This window comes from Rhinolophus ferrumequinum, chromosome 10 (assembly GCF_004115265.2).
Source record: "Rhinolophus ferrumequinum isolate MPI-CBG mRhiFer1 chromosome 10, mRhiFer1_v1.p, whole genome shotgun sequence".
In the NCBI taxonomy this organism is placed as follows: Eukaryota; Metazoa; Chordata; class Mammalia; order Chiroptera; family Rhinolophidae; genus Rhinolophus; species Rhinolophus ferrumequinum.
In genome coordinates this window covers 10,479,719-10,503,943 of record NC_046293.1, presented here as the reverse complement: position 1 = coordinate 10,503,943, position 24,225 = coordinate 10,479,719, and the positions used below count along the sequence as shown (strand labels likewise).

General features: G+C 42.8%; 1 protein-coding gene and 1 pseudogene across 18 annotated transcripts in view; one reads left to right on the top strand and one right to left on the bottom strand.

The window, feature by feature from the left end:
• RBFOX2 (RNA binding fox-1 homolog 2) overlaps nt 1-24,225 on the bottom strand; it is a 256,959-nt gene that overhangs the window by 226,417 nt on the left and 6,317 nt on the right. The gene's annotated exons all lie outside the window — the stretch shown is intronic.
• LOC117028960 (40S ribosomal protein S24-like) lies at nt 162-537 on the top strand (annotated as a pseudogene).

Sequence of the window (24,225 nt, the reverse complement as noted above, 5' to 3'; positions counted from 1 at the left end):
GATTAAATATGCTAGATTTCATTTATTTTTAATGGGAAAAGCATGTACAAAGTTGATTTTAAAAAAAGATATACAGGGGCAGCTTTAAAAATCTTAGAAAGAGCTCTTTTCCTCCCTGGCTGCTTGAGCGTCGGCCGCCATCATGAACGACACACACAGTAACTATCCGGACCAGCAAGTTCATGACCAAAGGACTACGTCAACGGAAACAAATAGTCACCGACATCCTTCACCCTGGGAAGGCCGCAGTACCTAAGACAGAAATTCAGGAAAAACTAGCCAAAATGTAAAGACCTCACCAGATGTCATCTTTGTATTTGAATTCAGAACCCATTTTGGTGGTGGCAAGACAACTGGCTTTGGCACGATTTATGATTCCTTGGATTACGCAAAGAAAAGTGAACCCAAACGTAGACTTGCAAGACCTGGCCTGTATGAGAAGAAAAAGACCTCAAGAAACAGCAAAAGGAACACAAGAACAGAATGAAGAAGGTCAGAGGAACTGCAAAGACCACTGCTGGTGCTGGCAAAAAGTAAGGTGGAGATTGGACGACAGAAGGAGTAAAGATTCCTCAGTGACTTTATCTGTGGTGATTGAGCAGATTTTCATGAGAGGACTAATAAACTAAGAAGGAACAAATGAATGAATGAATAAATAAATAAATCTAGGAAAGAGATACAAGTAAGATTCACCATAGAAAAGAAGAAAGATACATTTTTCACTATAACATACGAAGTTTGTAGGTTTGGTGGCAGAAAGTTAAGAGTTCTAATTTGATGGCTTCTGTTCGATCTATAAATCACAAGGCAAGATCTCTTGCTGTATGTGAAGGGAAAGTGAATACAGGGCAACGAGGAACGTCTGAACCGGCCACTGTGGCAGGTCCCCAAGAGAGGTCACTTAAAAACAGAAAGACTGCCAGGCAGACAGGACTCTAAGGTCCAGGAAAGGTTGGAAACCATGAAGGCAGACAGCTGTATTGATCTAGGCTTGGGGTTTTGCTAGGGAGGTAAAACAAAATGAAAAGAAAGAGAGGATATTGGCCAAGGAGCACGAAATCTAAACAAGGGAGGGAAGGTAGTAGAGATGGGGGAGTTAACAGGAAAGAAGAGAACACGGAGGCAGAGAAAGCCAATGCAGTGGGTTTCTCGCTAACACTGGAGAAAAGATGTGGGGGGAGAAAATGAACAAGAGAACTGGAAGAGTCTTAATGAGAAAACAAGATGCCTGTCTTAACTTTCAGAAACGAAGCAGGTCCAGGTTGACAAGACGCAGGGTGCATCCTTAGAAGAAGTGAAGTGCGACTGGCGTCAGGGAGGTGAGTAACTGAAGATGAACGGCGGCAGCTGAGCTGCGGGGTTCGTCGTCCACACACACCGGGGTCTCCCACAGGGACCACAGGACTTCAGGTAGGAAGGAAGTCCACCATCCACATGCCAACGTTGGTTGTTGTTGTCCATGAGGAAGAGCGACAAAGCAGTTAATACATGACAGCGCTTAGGAAGGGAAGAGGGTACATTAGCCAGATTACAAGAGCTTTAAAGGAGGAAGGAATTTCATCCAAGGGCAGAAGATTATACCGGAAGGGGGAGAGAGGTCAGAATTCTGACTTCCCCAATGAAGGAGAACAAATAACACCCACTACGAGGGGAATGTGATGTCCTCAGAAAGAAACCCAATTTAGTTCAATGAAAGGGGTAGAAATAACACGCAGTGAAAAGGCAGAGGAGGAAGAAGTTTGTTGACTGTAACAGGGAAAAGGGGATAGTCTATGAGGGAAGGAGCCACTGGAAGGTCAGGCCAGGCGAGAAAAAGCAGGAAGCCAGGCCATCGTCAGGCCCATCACAGCCGTATACAGATGGCCATCGCTGCTCACATCCTGGATGCTGACCAAGGAGTGCAGAGTGGAAAGGAACGATCTGTTTGGCTGCTGCAAGGTTTCCTGAAAGGTTTCAAAGCAAGTCCCAATAACTCCTGAATAGAAAATTGGAAGGGGTGCAGGACTTGGGCCTTTTGACAGGAGTCCGCATTTGCCAGGTTTACGTGAGCGTCTGGAGGAGTCAGAATCTAAGCTGAAGACCAACGCAGGGTGATCTGAATCCCAAGTGACCCACCATCTATTGAAAACAATGGTGGCCTCTGGTAGCTGGAGAGAGGGGTCACCCTCGAGCTCGCCAAGGAAGAAGCCATGGCCTAGACCATCTATTTTGCCACAGCAGACCAGAAAACTCTCTGGGTGGAGTCAGTTATATGAGGTGGACCCATTTGGGCTGACAAAAACAGACACCAGATTCGGGTTTCTGGTACCTTAAGAACAATGACTGATCAACCAGTAAATAACATCAAAGAAATAACAAAAGTCTCAAGAGTCAAGAATTTTGATATCTGTAATAAAAAAATTAATAAGCTAAACAATTTTTTACAAATCTAAATATGTAATTGTTCCTGTGCAAAGTGCTTTACTTGCAATATCTCATTAGTTTTCACAACTCTATGAGACGGAAACTTACTAACATTTCATATATGAAGGAACTAAGCCTCAGAGAAATTAAGAAACTTGCCCAAGGCTATAAATTTATTAAGCAACAGAGCCAAAAGGTCTCTAAACCCCAAACTCTTAACCACTGAACTCTATGCCTAACCCACTACACCAGAGAAAATTGCCAAAATATCTAAGTACATGTCCTCTTGAATATACAATTCAAAATATAGTCATTATTAGGGAGAAAACAAAGAAACAAAAGGCATGGTCCTTAAGAAAATTAAGTCTGGCTAGAGAGACAAAAGATAAACACATAAACGCAAAACAGCAACAATTCAAAACTATATTCAACTACAGCAGGTCCTGGAATAACGTCCTTTGGTTCAATGTCGTTTCCTTGTAACTTTGATGTGATGCAGTAGGAGCTTAAGTCTTGCTTATATCAATTAGCACATGGTAAAACTGTTTTTATTATATATCATTTCGCTTCAAGTTGCAGAACCTACCAACAACAGTAAATGAGGACTTACTGTACCAAGATTATGAAAAAACAGGGATTTAAAAGATTACTAGATTCAATAGATTCTTCAAATCCATTTAAGTCTCTTTCCAAGGCAACACACTTTCTAACAACCCACTCATCTAAGTTGTCAAACTTCTCAAACAGAAGAAGTGTCAAAATCTTCAGGAAATCTCTGAGTTAATCATAGCAAGACATCACGAACAAAACGAAGTCAAGTGGTTTGAAATGAATACCTGCTTTGCTCAATCTTGAACCCTTTCCTAATCCACCTTCCCTGCTGTACCTAGTTTCCTTGTGCTAAAGCTCCATTTTGACCCAGAGCAGACAAAAATTGGCCCTCATTGATTCCATGTACTGGGCCACTTATCCTGTCCTTTTTGCCTCAGGCCTCAACCTGAACTTCAGAAACACAGACTGCAGACACGCCCTGCCCATTAGTCACTGAGCAGCCGTCTGTTATCAGATCCACTGTTGCGGATCGCTGTGCTTGTGTTCAGGTCGCCTTTATTTTACTTAATGTCTCATTCGCCTCCCTTCATCTCCTCACACAGGCATTTTATCATCTCACATCAGCACAAGCAGGGTGAGTGCAGTACAGTAAGGTTTTGAGAGAGGAAAACCACATTCGCATCATTTTATTATGATATACTGTTAGAATTGTTCTATTTTATTATCAGTTACTAATCTCTTACTGTGCCTAATTTATAAATTACACTTTGTCATAGGTATGGGTTATAGGAAAAAACATAGTATACGAGCGTATAGAGTTCGGTACTATCCGTGGTTTCAGGCATCCACTGGGGGTCTTGGAACATATCCTCCGCAAATAAGGGGGGACTACTACATAAGTCAGAGTTTGCATCCCCAAAATGCATGTCATTGTTCCAACTAATACTGCTGATGCAGCAGCTGAGGGTGAAATGGACTTCAGCCATTAGACTCTGACCCTCGCCAGAGGCAGGCAGTGAAATGCAGGTAGGCTAACGGAAAAACAGCAGAAAAAAGGTAGATGTAGTAGTTCCAAAATATGCCCACAAATTCTTTGATACTATTCCCTTCAAGAGGTAGAGCCTAATTCTCCTCCCCTCAAGAGGAACTAGACTTAGACACTTGCTTCTAACAGACAAAATAAAGCAGAAATGACAGGGCAAACTTCAGGGACGGGATCATAAAAGGCACTACAACTTCCTCTTCACTTTCTCTCTTCCTTGATCACTCACTCTCAGGAAGTGAACTGTCATGTAAGGAAGATACTCCAGGAGCCTAAGAAGAGGTCCACGTCAGGAGGGACTAAGGCCTCCTGCCAATAACCAGTGAGCACTGACTACACACCCACAGCCATGAGATGAGCCACCGGGGAAGCAGCCCCGCCAGCCCCAGTCCAGCCTTCAGCTGCAGCTACAGCCAACAGCTGACATGACACCACACGAGACCCTGAGCCAGAACCACAGCTATGGTGGCTCCCAGATTGCTGACCCTCAGAAACTGTGAGATAATAAATGTTTGCTGTTTTAAGTCAGTAAATATAGAATAATGTGTTACACAGCAATAGATACAGAAGGCATGTTGTAGCACACTGGACTGTGAATCCCAAACTATCAAAAAGGTCCCCCAATGGGGCCGGCCCGGTGGCTCAGGTGGTTGGAGCTCCATGCTCCTAACTCCAAAGGCTGCCGGTTCGATTCCCACATGGGCCAGTGGGCTCTCAACCACAAGGTTGCCAGTTCGATTCCTCGAGTCCCGCAAGGGATGGTGGGCAGCGCCCCCTGCAACTAAGATTGAACACGGCACCTTGAGCTGAGCTGCCTCCCGGATGGCTCAGTTGGTTGGAGCACGTCCAACTAGCAACGGCAACTGGACCTGGAGCTGAGCTGCGCCCTCCACGTCTAAGAGTGAAAGGACAACAACTTGACTTGGGAAAAGTCCTGGAAGTACACACTGTTCCCCAATAAAGTCCTGTTCCCCTTCCCCAATAAAATCTTCAAAAAGAAAAAAAAAAAAAAAAAAAAAGTCCCCCAAGGTTCTGCACACAGGTACTCCCAGAGAGGAGTAACGTCCTCTTCTGCTTAGAGCAGTGACGTCTAACAGAAATACAATGAGAGCCAGAAATATGGGCTATTTACATAATTTAAAATTTTCTAGTAGCCACAAAAAATAAAGTGTAAAAAGAAACAGGAGGTGAGATTCATTTTAATAATATACTTTACTGGATCCAACATATTCAAAGTATTAGCATTTCAACATGTCACTATAAAAACATAGTTAATAGTTTTCAAATTTCAGTGAAATCTGTTTTTGTACTAAGTCTTTGAAACCTAGTGTGTCTGTTCCCCTTTCGGAGCACCTTCAGTTCGGACCAGCCATAGTTTAGGTCCTCGGTCACGCTTGTGGCTCACGGCTACCGTATTAGAGCAGGTCTAGGCAATATTTCTTCTGCAGCCTGTTCCCCTTTTAGAAACCTGAGTGTAGAGCCCCAAGAGGTCAAAGGAAAGAAGTTTGTAATTACCTAAAAGATCCTTTCTCTTTTATTAACGGAGATATCTCATTTGCATAGGTTCTGAAGCTGGGAAGGATGGGCCCTCATAGAAGGAAAGAGGGAGGGAAAGGGCAACATTTAATGTTGGAAAGAGGGACCACCTTGAAAAACCGAAAAGAAAAACAAAAAACTATTTCTATTTACAAAACCACCAACACCAAGAATCAGAGTGAGTATGAAGAACATCATCCGCATTTTCAGGGGATGTTTCCCTCAGCATTCGCCCTCAGCCGTTACACACACAACCCAACATCCATCTGAAAAGGAAAGATGCCGTTTGTTCTGAAGTGGAAGGTATGGAAGGAAATGAAGAGGGGGGAAAAAAAAGCCAAAGAACATTTGCTTTCTCCAAAAACACTTCCACCAGCTGACACGTCTGCCGCCCCTTCCCAGCAGGGTTCTCTTCTAGGGTCACTGCTGTACCGGACGACAAATCGAAGCCACAGCCCTCAGCAGACACAGTCACCTCAGAGAGAAAATCTACTCCTGCACCACCAGAGTCACCCTCGGCCTCCTCCCGCTCCTACTGCTTGAGAAGCCAGACTGAGACCATTGTGGAAAAAAGCCCAGTTGTGTGAGTCACTGCAGCCATCCCGAGGGGCCTGGGCGAAATCCAGAGGACAGCTGGAAACAGCTGCTGTGAGATCAACTCCAACTGGGAGGGAAGAAGGGGAAGAGGGTGAATTCATCGTTTATTACACATGATTTCATGCTGGCCTCAGAAAAGCTGGTTTGTATTTTCTCTCCCAAACAAAAAGTTTCTTCTCCCTTCTTACTTAAGATTCTTCTCCTAATGAAGCAAGCAACAACTGATTCACCACTAAAAAGCCCCCGAGACCATGATCCAATGTGGGATACCACTCCCACCACGTGTCTCCTATAACACAGGGTAAACAAGAATCCATCAGGTAAGGAAAGAACTCTTAAAATGTAGTCGGAGAGGCAAGACACCTTTGACTTGGATAAAACTCTTTTTAAAAAAATTCACCAGGAAATATGAGGCTGCTGACATCTAGCAGAAAAACAGGCCTAGGGGAAAGGGGGTTCCACTCTCATTCCTTACATGATAGTGTTATAAACACTGGAGTAAGGAAAAGGAAGAGGAGCCAGAAGAGCATTTCGCTGCACAGAAGATATCCAGCCTCTAGACTTCTAGACCACTTTTCTACCAGCCAAAAGGATACAGAGCTTCCTTCACCCATCAGTCCTGGAGGTCCTGCAGAAAAGGTGGCTGCTACCCCCCGGTTCAGATACTGCACTAAAACGACAGTGTAACCACAGAAGCCTGTCCTAAACGAGAACTTCTCAGAGTGCAAAAGGGAAGAAGAGGGACTTACAGGCCCCTGGCACCAACCAGTATCAGAGGGCTCTGTAACGAGACGGGGGCTCACGGGCATTCCCTTCCACGCGGTCAGAGTCCACCCAGACAGCCGTCCTTCAAAAGCCCGGTGCCTACAGCTCAAATGGCTTTGATCAACAGCACACACTCCTGGGGGACAGTCTTGCATTCTTCAGTCATTCTTTGGGCATTCATGTGGTAGAAGCAGTTCATGTCCTTCAAATTCACCAGCCAAACCATCCTTCAGAACAGAAGAACTGTGGCCTTCAGGAGAGGTCTAGAGAGATTTTTAAAAGCCAAGGAAAAGCCCCTTCAACTCTCCCACCGCTCACCTGCCACGAGTAACACTGTTGCCAAAGTAAGATACAAAGATTCAAAATATCCCTATACATTCCCTTCTCTTTCACTACAGAACTTTAGTTATTTCTTCCACACAAAAAAAACAAACAACTAAGTATTTAGTCTATTACATCATGTATAGCACCGCTTTCAACTAATTTCTAAAGCCAGCCTTGGAGATCCTGTAAGTGGTGGGAGAGACAGGGGTGGGGTGGGGGGTGGGGGGTGGGATAAAGGGTCTGAGTCACCTTCTGGGGCCAGAGGGAAGTTTCCCTTGGCCCCCCAGGTTGAAGATCAAAATAATGACAACTTCTTTAAAAAGAATATAAAGTCCTAAAAACTTTTTCACTTTCTGCAGCTTACATTCTGGGTCCCCTTTTTATTCTCCTTTATGTTTCACCTTTCCAAGAGTACAGCAAATCTAGAAAAACAACCATGGTACAATTTTGTACTAAACTTAGTCTTTCTCACCTCCAAATCAGCATGGTGCATTGATCCTTTACCATATTTTACACCATCAACTTAAACTGTTATTTAATTTACGCTGAGTTTGTCCGTCATGAACCCAATGAAATAAAAAGCCTTTACAGAACGTCCCCTGGCTCTTACTCTTCCTGCCCAAACAGAGCAGACCTTCAAACAGCACCTCTTCATGTTTTCTTTCATATAAAATGAGTGCAGGCATGAGAAGGAGAGACTAGATCCAAAATGCACAAAATGAGGAAGCCACAAAGGTGACTGTCTCCAGAAGAAGCCATCCTCCAGAACTGGAAGAGACGCTTTGAATCAAATCTTACGAGAAGATGACATCTGACTCTTTGCATGTCCCCCCCACAGATAGCTAACAGATAGGCAGCCACAGCCACTTAGTTTCATCTCTTGTCCTTTAGTACATATTAGATACCCACAATAACTTCCTTTCCAATTAGCCCACGGTGACAGCCACTGCCTTGATAACCAGCAATGATTTTAATAAGTCTCGTCATCTGTTTTCAGGGCAACTTGAGGAAGCCAACAGATAAGAATGTCCCAGGCCAGCTCTGGTGGTCAGTGATGCTAAAAGGGTAAGAAGGGGTTTATGGGAAGAACTTATCATCAGCTAAAGGCCAGAGTGTATTCAACTCAAATGTGTACATGATAAAAACCACAGGATTTTTTTAAGGTTTTTTTCCCCCCAACCAAGGCAACAAGAAAAAAGAATCACAATTAGGGTCTAAGGGCAAAGCACAAACTGCTTTCTTATTTTAAAATAAGTGACGGAAATAATTAAACATTATACATGAGAGGGACATGTCATGTAAGAACTTTGGTTAACTATACATTGTTGGATAGGCATTGTTATCCATGCTTAGCAGACAGGGAAACACACAGGGAAGAAGTTAAGCATCTCAGCTCAAGGTTTCACAGAAGACAGGTATCCAAAGACAGAAACTGGACTTCTTAAAGGCAGAATTTATGGGGAGAATGTCTTTCTTAGACATGAAATACAAAGATACAGGAATGCACTACTAATTTTATACATTTCATATCCAAAAGCAGGAAATGCAAGTTAACAGCTCTTATAACAATGCTAAAACACGTACACTATATTTAACACAGAATTTTAGAGCTGGAAGGGATGGCTAGACAATAAACCAATATAATAACAATTCCAACCACACTGGCATCCAAGAAGTTCAAAGCACTTGGCTTTAAATACCATATATATGCAGCATGAGTAAGACTGCAAAGCTTTTAACTTTCGCACTTTGGGACTTTATGCTTATTCAGTCTTTGTATTACAGTTAACTTTCTTCTAAGAAAAAGAAAGGAAAGGAGAGCAGGGAGGGATGGAAGGAAAAAAGGAAGTGGGAGAGAGTGAAGGAAAAGAGGAAGGGAGGGAGAGTGAATGAACAAAGGTGCCCAAAATGTTTCTTCCCTCCTGTGATATGAACAACTCACCCCCTCAGATTCTCAGTATCTGCCCTCCTTCTGTCTGCTTTCCCTCGTTGCCCTCTCTATCCTCTCTGGGTTTTCTTATGCTTTCTTTCTGTTCACAGTGCTGGTTTCTCTCTCGATCATCACCTGCGCTTCTGTCCACCTTCCTTCCATGTCTGCCCGCCAGCCTCTTTACATTCGTCCCTGTACCGGCCTCCAACTCCACATCTCCACATGACACACAAGTACACCCCACTCAAAACCATACGCGCAATTATAGAACTGCAAATTCTTTACATGTTAGAAATCATCTGATCGAACCTTCCAGTTTAGGAAACTGAGGCTCTGAAAGATTACATAATTTGCCCAATGTCACAAAACTAATAAATGATGGAACTCAAACTAAACTCCAGGTTTTCCCATTAAAGCACTAAAAGCATAGAAACTTATTGTTAAATCGGAGTTGAGAAGGTCTTTCTCAGAAAGAAACAAGACCCAAACGTTTAAAAATAAATACCGTACATATTTGATTACGTTAAAATGTTTTTGGCCCCAACACACACTTGAACACGTACATATATACTTACATACTATAAATAAATTCAAAAGACAAATGACAAACTGAATGGGAAATTTTCTAACAAGAATGACAAAGGTTATTTCATTAATTTATAAAAGGTCTTATTAATCAGTAAGGAAACAATTCTTTCAAACCTGAGTTCATGACAAAGATATACAAATGGCTTTTGGTATATTTTTTTAAAGACCCCTTATGTTACAGAAATACAAAGGATCAAGATACCACTTTTCACTTATCAGACCGGTAAAAATCAAAGAACGATAGCAGAGTTTGACCAGATGGCAGGAATTCGCTGTTCGTAGAAGTATACATTTTGGAGGCCGCTTGGTCATCCCTATCAAATTTAAATGTCCATACCCTGAGAAGCCCAGCAATGCCACTCCTCAGAGTCCGTTCTCGTGTACTTACCTGTGTGTGCAAGAACACACATACGAACAGCACTGCTCACAGTAGCAAAAGACTGGAAACAACCTACATCTAGCGATAGGAAATGTGTAAACAAATCATGATTTAAAAACAAACAAACAAATCTTACTATGTGGTCATGTCAAAAAAAATGAAGTTGATCTGCATAAACTTAAATAAAATGTTCCCCAAGACATTCTGTTCAGTGAAAACCAACAAAGGGCCGTTGGGCACCTGAAGGGGTTACATCCATGCGTACGTACATGCACCACATTTCTCCAGAACGTACCAAAAACTAAGGTTTCTGTCACACTGACACTCCGACGGAAACTGTAGGACTCTTCTAGTTCTAGAACGTTCCTAGCTTCGTAAATTCTTCCCCACTGATAACCTGCAATAACCTTCTTCAAGACTCAGCCCCACTAGCTCTCCTTGAACTCTTGAACCCAGTACAGCGAAGCTTCTGTTCCTTCTCGGCCCCTTCTTTGCCTACTATCAGCTCATCAAATGGACCCTTTGGTCCCCGTCCCTACACCTCGACAGCTTTGAACTTGTCTTCACTCTTTCAATACTTCTACATCCAAACATTCACTCATTTTTCCGTAAACCTATCTCACAGCCTTCCAAAGCCTACAGGTCATCATAAGAGTTGGCATTTTTTTGCTCATTGCTGCTTTTCTACCAATTCATTTCATTCATTATTCAACAAACATCTATTGGGTGACAATCATATACCACGGATTATAATAATAAATCAAAAAGAGAAACCAAACCTGGTCTCTGTCCGAGGAAACTAGCAGTTTAGGACAAATTTTCAAAATTAAACCTCTGAGAACAGCACACAAGAGAGGGAAAGAAACCAGATGCAGGGGAAGCAACCTTCTGCTGTTGAGCGGTACCCCACAAACTGAAGGCTCTGGGCACCTCGAGGAAAGGAACGGAGCTTGGAGGTGGTGGTCAAAGCGGCCGCTGGCTTGTCATGTTGGAGGTTTGGTTTTTTTTATTTAGAATATATTTGCATATAATTTACAATTAAACATAAACTTTAAAAAGGAGAGGATATCTAATTTTTAGATTCCTAATGCTCGTTTGCATGGTGCCTGGCACATCCAGGGAGCTCCAGAAACGCTCACTAACTAAAGGACTAAATGCACGTGCAGAGTCCTAGAGAGCAGAGCGGAGGCAGAGACAAGCACTCATCCCGCCGCCGCCTCCATCGGCAGCCGTTCTCTCGAACTTAACCCAGCGTTTGTCGCCCTCAGCACGACTGACATTTTGGGCCGGATAATTCCTCAGTGTAGGGGTGCCCTATGCATTTTAGGGTGAGAAAGCACCATCCTCGGCCTCTCCCCACTAGATGCCAGCAGCACCGCCAGTTATGAAAACCAAAAATGTCTCCAGACATGGCCCAATGGGCCCTGGAGGCGCCAAACCTCCCCCAGCTGAGAATCACTGAGTTAATGCTTGTATGTCAGCACCCTCTCCACTTCCTCAACCATGACTTTCCCTCACTCCCCCCGTGATTTCAATGCTTAGCCCTCAATAATTTCAATTTGGAAGGGTGACAACCCTTCCAAAGCCGCCAAGGCCTTCCACCTGTTGATTTCCGGGGCTTTACCTCCATCACCATCGCCCATTACTAGCCACTCCTCAGGAATCATCACCCCCCAAACTCTTCTAACGTCAGCATCTCGTATCACAGGCCCGTCGTGTCTGCCACCTCCCTGATGCCCCCTGGCTGCCCCAGTGTCCTGATGCCCAGCCCAGGAACTGTGCACCTGGCCACACTCGTGGGCTTCTGAGCACTTACTGTGCGATCAAGTTGGGAAGCCACCAGGGCCACCTCAATCCAAGCGGGCACTTAACTGAGGTTTAGCAATCCTTTTAGTCTCCTTTTGGATGAATCTTTATTACACTGCGACAGCCCCGACTTCTAAAACTTCTCTCCTCCAAGTGTCAACACCTCCCCGGCCCCCAGGCCAGCATTCCGTTCTAACTCAAGGAGGACACGAGCTCCGTCACCTTTCCTTCTCATTACCTCATAAACATTCGATACTCAATAACGACGCACTGTATTTATGAAGGAAAAGCACCACAGTTTTATATTGGCTGGATTGGAAATGGGAATTTTTAGGAGGGGAAAAAAGCTCTAAATTTTACTCTAATTTAAAATTGTGTTCTATTCTAGAATACTAAGCAACCTTAAGGAAAAAAGTCAACATGCCGCTGAAGTTTCTCAAGGCTCCCACCAGCAAACAATGGCACCTACTGCTGCTGCAAAGGGGCCCTCTGGGTAGTCACTAAACCACATGCAGGTTTTAGAACGCATAAAATAGAGACTCCAATGATAAGTGACCACACCGCAAATAGAAAGTATTTCCCTTAACTGTGAGTGAATCTTCATTCCAACTGAATGAGATGCAGAGAAAGTACCTTAACAGATGACGAAGTATCAATGGTGAGTCCACATGCAACAGACGGGCCCCTGTGGCTCTCTGTGGAGACTGACAAATATTCCCTGAGAGTAAACATTGCTCTGCAACAAGAGATAAGGGCTTGAAATAATTAATTAGCATAGGCAACTGTACAGTATCTTCAGAATTAAATGTCCCATTTTCACCTAACCCTAATGCCTTCCACGAGTGCAAGTTTACCTTCAGAAGGAACAGGTAGCACATATAACACATTCTCCTTAAAGAAAGCGCTAGGTCCCTACTGAATCTAAGGAAGAACACATCCACCAGCTTTTGTCTCGTGAGGTAATCATGGAATAAGAAGCTTGGCAAAAGCTTTAGCGAAAGAGAGCCAATCATTTCTCAAAACGTGACCTAAACTTTTTTTCTTGACCTTCAGCTTATGGCAGCTTAGACAAGTATCTTAAAAGCATTTCTAGTCAGCCATTTTTGGTAACTTGTGAGCAAAATTATTTTTAGCTGAAAAAAGTTTATTTCAATCCCTCTCTCATAACTCAGAAGCTTCTGACCAGGTTTGGTTCAAGCTTTCCAGAATAATTTGTCTTTGAGTGGATTCAAAGCATAGAACATTTCAGCTTCGAAGGAAAACTTTCTCCTCGAGAGACATGACCAAACTGTGCTAATATACAAGGTATGTAAAGAAATATCACTTGCCTATTTGCCACCTACCCTGGTATACTATGGAGATTAAGCACATAACATTTATAAAAATTTTTGAAAGCCTCTGGTGGACAAAACATTGTTGTGACAGCAGTCCATGCTCTAAAACAGCAAACTGTACGCCAGCATGTTCGTAGAAAGGGCTTCCCGTAAATTTAAATATAATGAAATGGAACATAAGGTTCACGTTGTTTCCATGCAGCACTCGAAGTGATTCCAAATGGAGGGGAAAAGACAGCTAGGAAAAAATTAGTAATTCTGCTAAAAGGCTGAACAACTACAGACTCGTATACACAACATCGTCAAATACAGGCTTTCTCTGTTCTCTCTTACTCTTTTTATTTATTTGGGGGGTGGGGGGGATGAACAAAGTGTTACCATTGCACCTACCACTAAGACTCCCAGTTCCTTTGAATGGCAGGATAAGCCGATCACCGTCATCCAAGCAGCTTAGAGAAGAACGGTACGTGACTGCAAGGGATGGCAGCCAGCCTGCGGATGAACTACCTACCAACGATACTTGGGGGCCATCCCCTGCCCGCATGCCCTCCATCCAAGCCCACTGACCCCCCTGCAGTCCCTCTCATGCCGTGTGCTTGTACAGACTGCTCTTTCCGCCTGGAATGGCCTGCCCCCCCCCCCCCCTTTGCCTGCCTAACCCCTGCTCACTCACTCAACACTCAGAAATAGCTCCTGCAGGACACGCTCCCTGTGCCCACCGCACCTGGCTGCATAAGAATCCCTCTGTGATTATGCTCCCATAGAAACACTGTACTCACTGCTATCTAGGGACAGAAGCTCCTATATTTACCATCAGGTTAGGTCTGGAATGAAAGAGCTCCTAAGTCCACTGGTTCATAAAATTCCAATGGGAAAAAACCCAACTAACCCATGGGTGCACATGTAGTGAGGGAGTATTTCTTAAGAAACCCGCAGAGGCTTACGGTAGTGGTTCTCACTTGTTTTATTTCTTCTCAACTCACTTTAGATTTGTACTTGATCCTTAATAATTTTGTTGTTGAATCATTCATCCTGTCCACATATTCAACATTACTTCCGTTTTTAACCACCCCTTTGTATCAGCATTTTCATTACAATCAGAGGATTTTTCTTTAATAAGACCGTTAATAATAAATACAATAAGACATAGTTAATAATAAATATAAGCACTGAAAACACCCTGTCTACCAATAAACGATGGGACAGACAAAATTGAAATAACCTATGCCACCACTAGCACCATTTTTTCTTTGTGGTAAGCAGAATTGGCACACTTTTTCTCCAACACATAACTTTATTCATTATTTTATGAAAATTACCAAGTTCAAAGATCACCAGTAAAATAGCTCCTGTACTTATCCCCATGTAAATTACTTTATTTTTACACAATACATGCATATACTACAAAACTCAAAAGGCATAAAAGGTACACCTAAAAATTAAGTCTTTACCTGTAGCCCTAATTCCCGTCACTCCACACCTAGACCCAGAGGCAACCACTGTTAGTCTCGTGTTTCCTCGCAGTCTACATGCATATGGATATATACTTTTTTTATTACACAAACAGTAGTAAACTATATGCTTTTCCGCATGTTGACTTTTTGCACTTGATATATTTTAGAATCGTCTATGTCCTTTCATATAGAGCTGTCTAATTCTTTTTAGTGGCTGCGTGGTATTCCATTTTATAAATGTAACTTATTTTAGTTCACAAAATTCCTGTCAAAGAGTTTTTTGGTTTTTCAGTCTTCTGCTATTTCAAATAAAGCTGTAATGTTTATTCTTACACACAGATGCAAGAGGATCTGTAGGATAAATTCCTAGAGATGGGACTGCTGAGTCAAAGGATTTGCATTTTACATTTTAACAGATGTTGCAAAATAGCTCTCTTCATGGAGGTTATGCGAGTTTTTACCCCACCAGCAAGACCAGTATTTATTTCGCTACCTAAAGCCTTATCAATACATTGTGTTACGAAATTTTTGTTCTAATGTATAGTTGTTCCAGAAACTTCCCCAATGAACCTCAGAGGTTCCATAAGAACACTCCTTTAACTCTGTAACCCCAGGGTCTACACCATGCCACAGCATTCAAATGGTGCTTAAAGAGTGAATGCCCATGCAAAAGGGTAAGGGCTTTTGCACAATGAGAGGGTTACTTTTAATATAAGGAACAATGACAGTGATTTAAATATTAGCATTTTTTTTCCCTTTCAGAGGGGGAGAGAGGGAAGGAAGAAAGGGTGAATGGATGGATAGATTTTGATCTAAAATGGTTTATTCTAGAGGTTTTTAAAAAATCAGTAAAGATTCATACCTGTCTGAAATAGGTAAGTACTATCCTACCTTAAAGTAAGGTATATGGCCTATCTTCAAAATGTCAAGAAAACTGCAGGGCCTCTACTGCAACTCCCAAAGGAACAGCAAGACTCCTCTGAAACTGCCATGGGATACTGAAGCTTCTTACAGTAATACTGCTTTTATACACAACTTTCCAAAAATTTGACTCTCATTGTGTATTATACACAACTGCAGAATTGGTTAACATGTCATTGATTTGTTTCTGTACACTCCCTGGCATATTAACACTAAAAATCTCTCCGTGAATACAATTAATACTGAACTCTGCAGCACCACCGTTAGCATGTTCGCCATGGGCTCTGGGGTGCCTGCCTGGTGCTGCAACAGATTTCTAGGCACGTTATATTTCCTATATTAGAGCATTTAACACAACAACCTTATGAGATAGAAACTATTATCCCCATTTTACAAATGAAAAAGCAAAGCACAGAGGAGGCAAGCAACTTGCTCAGAGGACACAGAGCTAAGTAGGTATAGGGACAGAATGGGAATCCACACAGTCCAGAAGCGACAGGGAAACACCACCGGCGGTCTGATACCAGAACGGGTCCGCCTACCCCAGTATTTGAGCGCAGTGTGGTACTGTTCTGGTCAAGTGGTACATGGAGTGTGTGTTCCCAAAGCACGAGGTTTGGCCATACGCAGGCTCTGTGCATCTGTCTACCACAGCAACTATCACACGGTGTTAAAACGACCTGCGTCCACGTCACTTCCACATTGCAGACTCATGTCCTAGCCGTCACTGTGCCTGGCACTACCCGACTCGACAAATTCTTCAACTGGGTTTGGGGTTAAGAGGTGCAATAAGAAAATATCATTTCTATTTCTTGGGTTTGCACTTATTTTCAATGTTGGTGCTTCTTCTGCTTCTGTGTGCTACCCTTTCGTAAAACCTATCTCCTCTAAGACAAGATCTGCTTCTCACATTGTGCTGCTTCCCTCGAGATGCTGGCCAGGCCTCTCACTGTGCCCTGGGTACCTTCTGGGAGTCCTGACACACCAGAGACTCACACCGTCATTCCTGCTGGGTAGGGGCACTGGCAGTGCAGCTCCCACCCCCAGCAGCCAGCAGCCTGGATCAGTGGCTCTTATCAGGAAGATGGAGTAATTTGAACTACCTGCCAACCCATCTCTCAACTGCTAAGACAGGCGCTTTCTGCTATCAGGTTGCACAAATGCCTGGAAACCTTACACCGAGTGTGACGGGAGAAGCAATAGGGGAAACAGCACAGCATCTGGTGCCCTGCCTGCTTCCATTCATTGCTTGGGACCAGAGAGGTCCAGTAGGCCTAACTCACTCACCCATGAAGCCTTGGAACCACAAAGATTGTATGGTGAGATTAGCATTAACAGACAATGGAGGTCAGCATCCACCTGGAATGCAAGACAGCATCCCCACCGGCCTCGTTCTCCAAACAGCGGGAACGCTGTCTCCTCCATAATGTCCTCGTCAGACAAAGATCCACTGCAGAAGCCAACTCTGAGAAGCAGGTTTTTTTTGTATCTTTAACTGCAGGAGTCTATCAAGGACAACTGAGCTACAGTCAAGCCTAACCCTGAAATCCTTAATTCTATGCCGGAATCAGAATCCACTACTGTCCAGTAAACAAAAGAAAAATATTCCATTTGTTGAACCACATCAAGTTTCAGTGGCAGAAATACCCCAGGGATGCAAAGCACTCACTCAGTCCTGGCACTTTCCACAAATATAGAGGCTAAGTGAAAGCAACAGCAATTATGGCTGCTGAAATGCAAACACCTAGAGGAACTAAACCTTCCTTTCTCACAATCCAACACCGAATTTGGTTCACTGCACAGCCTCCTGACATCAGTGATGTTCAATCAGGATCAACCTGGGCATTTTGGATACGTCTGGTATAAAAGACGTCATACTGAATAAAATCACACTGCAGTTAGATGTACAAGGTCTCAAGGCAGATCCTGAGTATCACTACTAACTCTACTAGTGACAAACAGGACATCTGACCCAAAATGAGCCCGACTAGGGCAAAAAGACAGGACCAGGAGCAGCTGACTGGGGCAGGTGGAGAGCTGAGGAAGCCCATCATTGACTCAGACATCCTTAAAAGGTATCACCAATCAGGAATGGGTAAGGTACTCATATGAAGGAATTGACATGCAAATCAGGTCTCCCATCCTGTGAGCCCATGTTTCTAAACAAGAAAAGTAGACTCATACTTTATGAGACCCTGTATTATATCATCCTTACCAGAGACCTTCGGATCTAGTCATTTCAGTAGACCAGCACAGAATAATCCTAATTCCAGAAACCTAACAAATAGAGAAAAAAACACTACAACCTAATATAAAGTAATCTCCAAATACAGAGAAAAGCAAAGCAAAGTACAGAATAGTATGTATACTATACTAACACCCAAATAATTAACCATACTGATTGCCTCCAAGGAGAGACACCAGGTACCGGCAGAAGGCAGGGAATTTTTTACTCTTCAATCTTTTGCATATTTTGAATCATTAACCGTGTGAATGTATCATATGGTTTAAAAATAAATGTAAAAGAAAAGGGGAAAAAACTCCATACAAGAAACTCTCAGAGAAATCACACCAGAATAGAAAAAAGACTACGAAATGAAAGATTCTATTCAGCCCTAAAGCCAAAAGTTTGAGCTTATTGCTTGCTCTCAGATACTCTGCCTGAGCCATAAAAATGAGAATATCATCTGCTTTACCTGACTGAAGCAGAGAGCTGGTCCAGGTAACTTCTAGATGACTTCAGCTCTTATGATTTCATACTACCCAACATTTATGAATCCACTGATTTATCTAATGTTGATCTATTATTTGATCAATAATAAAATCAGAGATGGAATAACTTTGAGGCACAAAAACAAACAAAAAAACCCACCATATATACTCGTACAATTCTCTCATTTAACTTCCCCTGAATATGAACTACAGGAAAGGGGGAGAAACACATAAAGTCCCTAACACAATGCTTAGCACATTCAAGTATAAAATAAATTTTAGCAAAATCCCAATTCAAAACACTGGCTAGATCTAAGTTATTGAAGAATGAAACGGGGGCTCAGTATTGACATCAAGTTCTACATGAATCAGCTTTCAGGTAATGGGTAAAAATGTCTTCAATATTAAATATTTGTCATGCAAAGACAAGGAAGTACATATTTGCTCCATTCCTCAACTATCACACCCCTTGTCTGAGGAGGAAACGGCACTGGCTAAAGAGACAAGATGTGGGTAAAAGCATCAGCTTTGCCACTTCCTGGTCAGGAGGCTTAGAAAGGTGTATTTTCACCATCTGAAGAATCAACTATCTTTCCGGGTTGTAGTAGTGAATAAAGACCTGTGTCAAAGCACTCTGTAAACTGTAAAATGTAATATAAATTTAAGAATTGAGTATTATGTGCAACTTTAGTCACCGTGCTTCAAATACAGAGATGGCGATTACAGAAAAAGCAACAAAAATTAAGGAGAAATTTTAAAAATATTTATATAAAGGTTGATTTATTTTTTTCAACATTCACTGAGTTCCCTATTATCATATATCCCTGACACTAAAGGAGCTAAGGATACAAAAATTAAGAAACTGTTCCAGCCTTAAGGAATTCAAAAGACACTGGGGTACGAAAATACAGGGCTGGGTAATAATAATAAAAAATGGTTATTATATATTGAACACCTACTATGTGTCAGGCCCTGAATTAAGGACATTACATACATTATCTCTTTTCATTCTTACACTAACCCTATCGTTTGTTTTACAAGGGAAGAAGCTGAGGCTTAGAAAGATTAGGTAACTTAACCGAGATCACACAGCTATGAAGCAGTAAAGCTGGGACTCCAACTCGTCTGCCTGTCTGCAAGCCCATTCATTTTTTGTAACCCTGGAGTGGGAAAAGCTTTCCTAAGTACGATACAAAAGAACAGAAACCACTAAAGAAAACAGTAACAGACCCTGTTACATTTTTTAAAAAATTAACTTCTGATATCCTGAATGAAAAAAACAAGGTGCAAGAGAAAGTGGTGAGTACGCTACTGTTTGTGTAGGGAAAAAAAAGGGGGAAATGTAACCTAAGAAACTGACAACAATGTTACTTGTTCCGTGAATGGGTACAGGGCAGATAGGGAACAGGGATGTAAGGAAGATGCTTCACTAAATACATTTTTATAAATTTAGAGTCACATCTGCTTATGAAAAGCAAAATGCAATAATAGTTAAGAAAATTTTATTTAATTTCCACATTGCTTGATTTTTTTTCCAGAATAATACCTATTATCGTTTCTCAAAGAACAATCAATGGAAAACAGGTTGGGATACCCTGAATTAGATCGTTTCCTTGCTTAAAACAGGATACTAAACCAGTCAAATTGTTCAGGTTTCTTCGAACTCTAGGATACTGCTAAGCAAAACAAGTATTTACTATTTGCTTAAAATTAACACTGCAGAAAATAATTCTGGTAAGGCAAATATCCAGAAAGGGTAAATGATCCCTTCACCGAGCTCATGAAAATCAAATATAAAGGCTTCTTGAAACAGGTTTCCTGGGATAAAAAGCAGAACCTACAGGGTGGCTCGCACTTACTGAAAACTACTCCTAGAGAGAGAAACACAAAGTAAGCATAAAGGAAAATTGCACATATGCACAGATACATGAGCCTGTTAATCACAGCATTTTTATACAGCTGACAAAAATCACTAATCCTGACCTGATAAGGCACTTTTCTGAAAGGCTTTATAACATGCCATCATTAACCAACTGATTGCCAATATTGTAAAGCAACCAGTGCAAAGCCAAAATGTTGCAGAAAAAAACAAATCTATTTAGTATGACAAGCAGCTAAAGACCTATAACAGAAAGTAAGGGGACAAATACGTGCCTATAATGCATAACGAGCAGCAGCTGGGGATGGAGAGGAGGTAGCCAACAGAAATATTAACCTCTAAGCCCCAACACAGGCCTTTTAAATACGACCAGCATCACTTCCAAGTCCAGGGTGATATCAGAATTAGCCAAATCAGCTTAGTAAAAGGCATGTGTCAAATTATGAATACAACATACAAAACGTGCAGTAAAATCTGTATGTGAGAAGCAAACACAGACCCATGCAATGGACCACATCCGTGACAGCTGGATAGCACTGTTCTCCATCCTCTGAACCAGTCCGTCTCCGCCTCTCTCAGAGATGTACAGCGTAAGACCAGAGTTCTACTTTCAAAACAAGCACTACCAACTCCCTGTGAGCTTTGCCAAAGCTCCCCTTGTGAGAGGCGGCCATTGTGGGGACTTCCTGAAGTTCCACAAAGTGCTCAGACCCACTGTGCCAGCCTCGGACAGTGACCGTGTCCCTGGAAGCTTGTATGAGGTGCAAACCAATGAGCTCAGCTTTGTGGGCACTGGGAGCCACCACAAAACATCTTCTCATGCTGCCAGTTCTTGCTTTGAAATCACACACTCCTACTCCCCTACACCCTAGAAACCAAGAAATAACAGGTGAAAGCTGTCAAAGCCACATACATGTTCAGACTGATTAGGGGACAAGCCAGTCTGATTAGAGGATTCTTTTGCACAGGGCTGGAGTGTGGAGAGGTGGGGGGACTGAGTAAGACAGTGAGGGAAGGAGCTAACCAATTCCCGCTTCTACCCAAAATCATTGCCCACTCTCCTCAGAATTTCTGTGCAGCACTGAACTGCAGAAGAGACAAATAATAGTAATAATAATAGTAATAACAAAAGGACAACTTAAGGCTGTAAACGTGACTGTATAAAAATCCCCAAGACAGGATGACCTATGAAACTAAGCTCCATGCAACGAGGGCTAACTATGCAGCTGCTTTTCTACTTGCCTAACAGTCCAAGAAAAATACAGCAGGATCACAGAAGCCCACCAACTTCCAGGCAAATGGGAGTCCTCTTGACTCAGGACAAGCCCCACACCCCAGAAATAAGTCCCTAAATGAAATCCATACAGGTCTGCTTTGGAAATCGTTCTGGCTCACAGCAAACGACACCCACTCCTCCAAACAGCTGCCGATTCGCAGAGGAAAAAGCTGCTCAAAATAAACCAACGGGAAGAATTTCCCATGAGCCTATGCTCCAAGTGTCCCAACTCAAGCAGTAGCTGGAGCCCACATTCAAATCCCACAGCACCCCCAGACTAGTTCGACCACTGTCGCTTCTGCACCCACCCCAAAACCCAGAGCTGAGAGTCCCACAGCTGTCCCGGGTCATCCCTCCCGGTAAATCATGCTTTGCTTGTCATACTCCCCATTAGGACCCGACAAAATCGATGTGGCCAAGAAGAAAAACAAACAGTATGCCTCCTCAAAAGCCACATGCCTGGAACAAAACACCCAATCCTCAGTGCAAAATCTCTTTTCTTCAGCAAAGGAGAAACCAAGGAACCGGCCTCTACATGGGAAAAATCCCACATACCAGAATACTGTCTGGGGACTCAGGTCCCTAAAAAAACCCCAGTGTTATGGTTGAACACACCCATGGGGAAGTCTAAACTTCAAAGGCTCAGTTTCCACCCTTGGAAAAATAGCTTTTTAAGCAGTTACTGAACCATTATCATTTGGCAATTCAAAATTGTCATCTACTTCCTAAGTGGTATTTATCATGTGTCCTGCGCCTTGAATCCTCAGCTAAAATTTCTAGATGCCACGTACGTGCAGGACACATCAGAAGGAAATCATATTACTGGTTGCTCTCTCTTCCATTCCCTTCTCAGAATCTGCTTTATTCATTCAGAATCCAAAAAGCCAGAGGCACTACAAAGTATACCTCTTCACCTCCACCTTTGAAAGGGGCCCCCACTTAGCAGCAAGGGCAGTCTCCAGGTTGGAGAACAGGTGAGGGTTATACAAGAGTACAAATCAGAAGCTGAAAGGGAAGGAGGTGGGGAGAACAAGAGCCAGTGAGAGACGATTCCTGCAAAATTATTTTATGAATCTATCTCCAAAGCTGAGATTTAAAGGAACTGTATCAAACTTCCTTATTTTCAGCATATCCAATGAGTAATCTGAAAAAGAGCGTGTATTTTGTGAGGTGTCTCAATATGGAATTTTTCCTGCATCCATAAAAACAAGCTATAACAGCTTATGAAATTCATTGGTATAGAAGGGAAAGTTTAAGGTCCATAGTTGATCAAATGGGCTCAGGCCCAAATGGTGGTAATACATCCAACTGCAACACTCCACAATCTCCCAGCAGCACTGTGAAAGCACATCAACAGACTGACTGCTTCAATGAGCTGGAACAGGTTGGCTCTAACTGCCCCTTACTTGTGTGGTTCCTCTATTCCTTAACCACACCGTCACAAAGGCACTTTTTACACATACAACACATGCATTCAATTAATATCTGAGCACAGGAAACGAAACATCAGGTTGCCATGCCCACCCAGCACATTCAGCAGTTAAATTCCACCCCAGCTTCTGTTTTCAAAGACTCCCTCCCTCACCTTTAACCCAGTATCAATGAAAAAAAAGGTACCATTCACAAATCCCTTAACACCCAGTCTTCACTGGAGCTGGAAAGCAGACCAAGGGCCAGACCCCCCAGGGAAAATCTGGAGGAACAATTAAAGCCATCTGCAGGCCCCAACTGAGGAGCGGGAAGACAAAGTTTCAATTCAAGGGCAATGGCCCCAAGAACAGTGCTAAATCCTAGGGACCCCAAAGGACCCTATGACCTCACAGTCTGGGTCGGGGCGGAAGGGCAGACATTTAAACAAATGTTAATCGAAAAAGTCCTAAGACAGAACTATGGACATTATGTTTTGGAAACCAGCAGGAATGTGGGAGGGATGGGAGCAGACTCAAAAGGCTTCCAGGAGAAATCAATATCCCAACTGATTCTTGAACATTGAGCTTACAAATGAGAGAGAGACAGGAAGCAGGAATTTCAGGTTGAAGGAACAGAAAGAAGAGGAACGAATTAGCAGGGGTGGCAGTGTGCTCAAGAAACTACAAGCCCCCGAACGGGGTACTTGGAGGTGAAGAGTAAAAAAAGATGAGGCTAGAAAGGCAGGAGTCAGGCCAGGAGGACCTGGTAGGCCCAACCAGACAATGGACTTGACCCTTTAGTCAAAGACAAGCTACCAAATGATTTTACGCTCTTTCTGATGGATGACTGTTCGTAGTCTGGACGGTGGGTTTAAAAAGACTGGAAAGAGACCACAAGAGACAAAGGCATCCCAGCTCAATTTCCACACACCAAAATGAGAACAAAAAGTGCCATCTACTATTTGATGCAACATATTTAACAAACCATACAAAATTTGAAACAATTGACATTTTCACTGCTCTTGCGTCCATGTACCATCAAAACAGCCAGGGCATCTATCTGTCAGCCCCACTCCCAGTAAAGATTCCAGAGGTTCCATGAAACGTCCACACACCTGACTCAGGCCCTGGGATACTTCAGTCCTCCTTTCAGTCCTTAGCAAAGAAGTAAATGTCCCGTCTTCCTCTCACCAGAGAGACCACAATGGCCAGATCCATTTCCCTCTCTCACCCGGAGGAGCAGCAAATTAGGTTTCCAGTTTAACACACCTCTCTAGTAGTTCCCAGCTCAGGCATTTCATCAGTGGGAAGTGCGTTA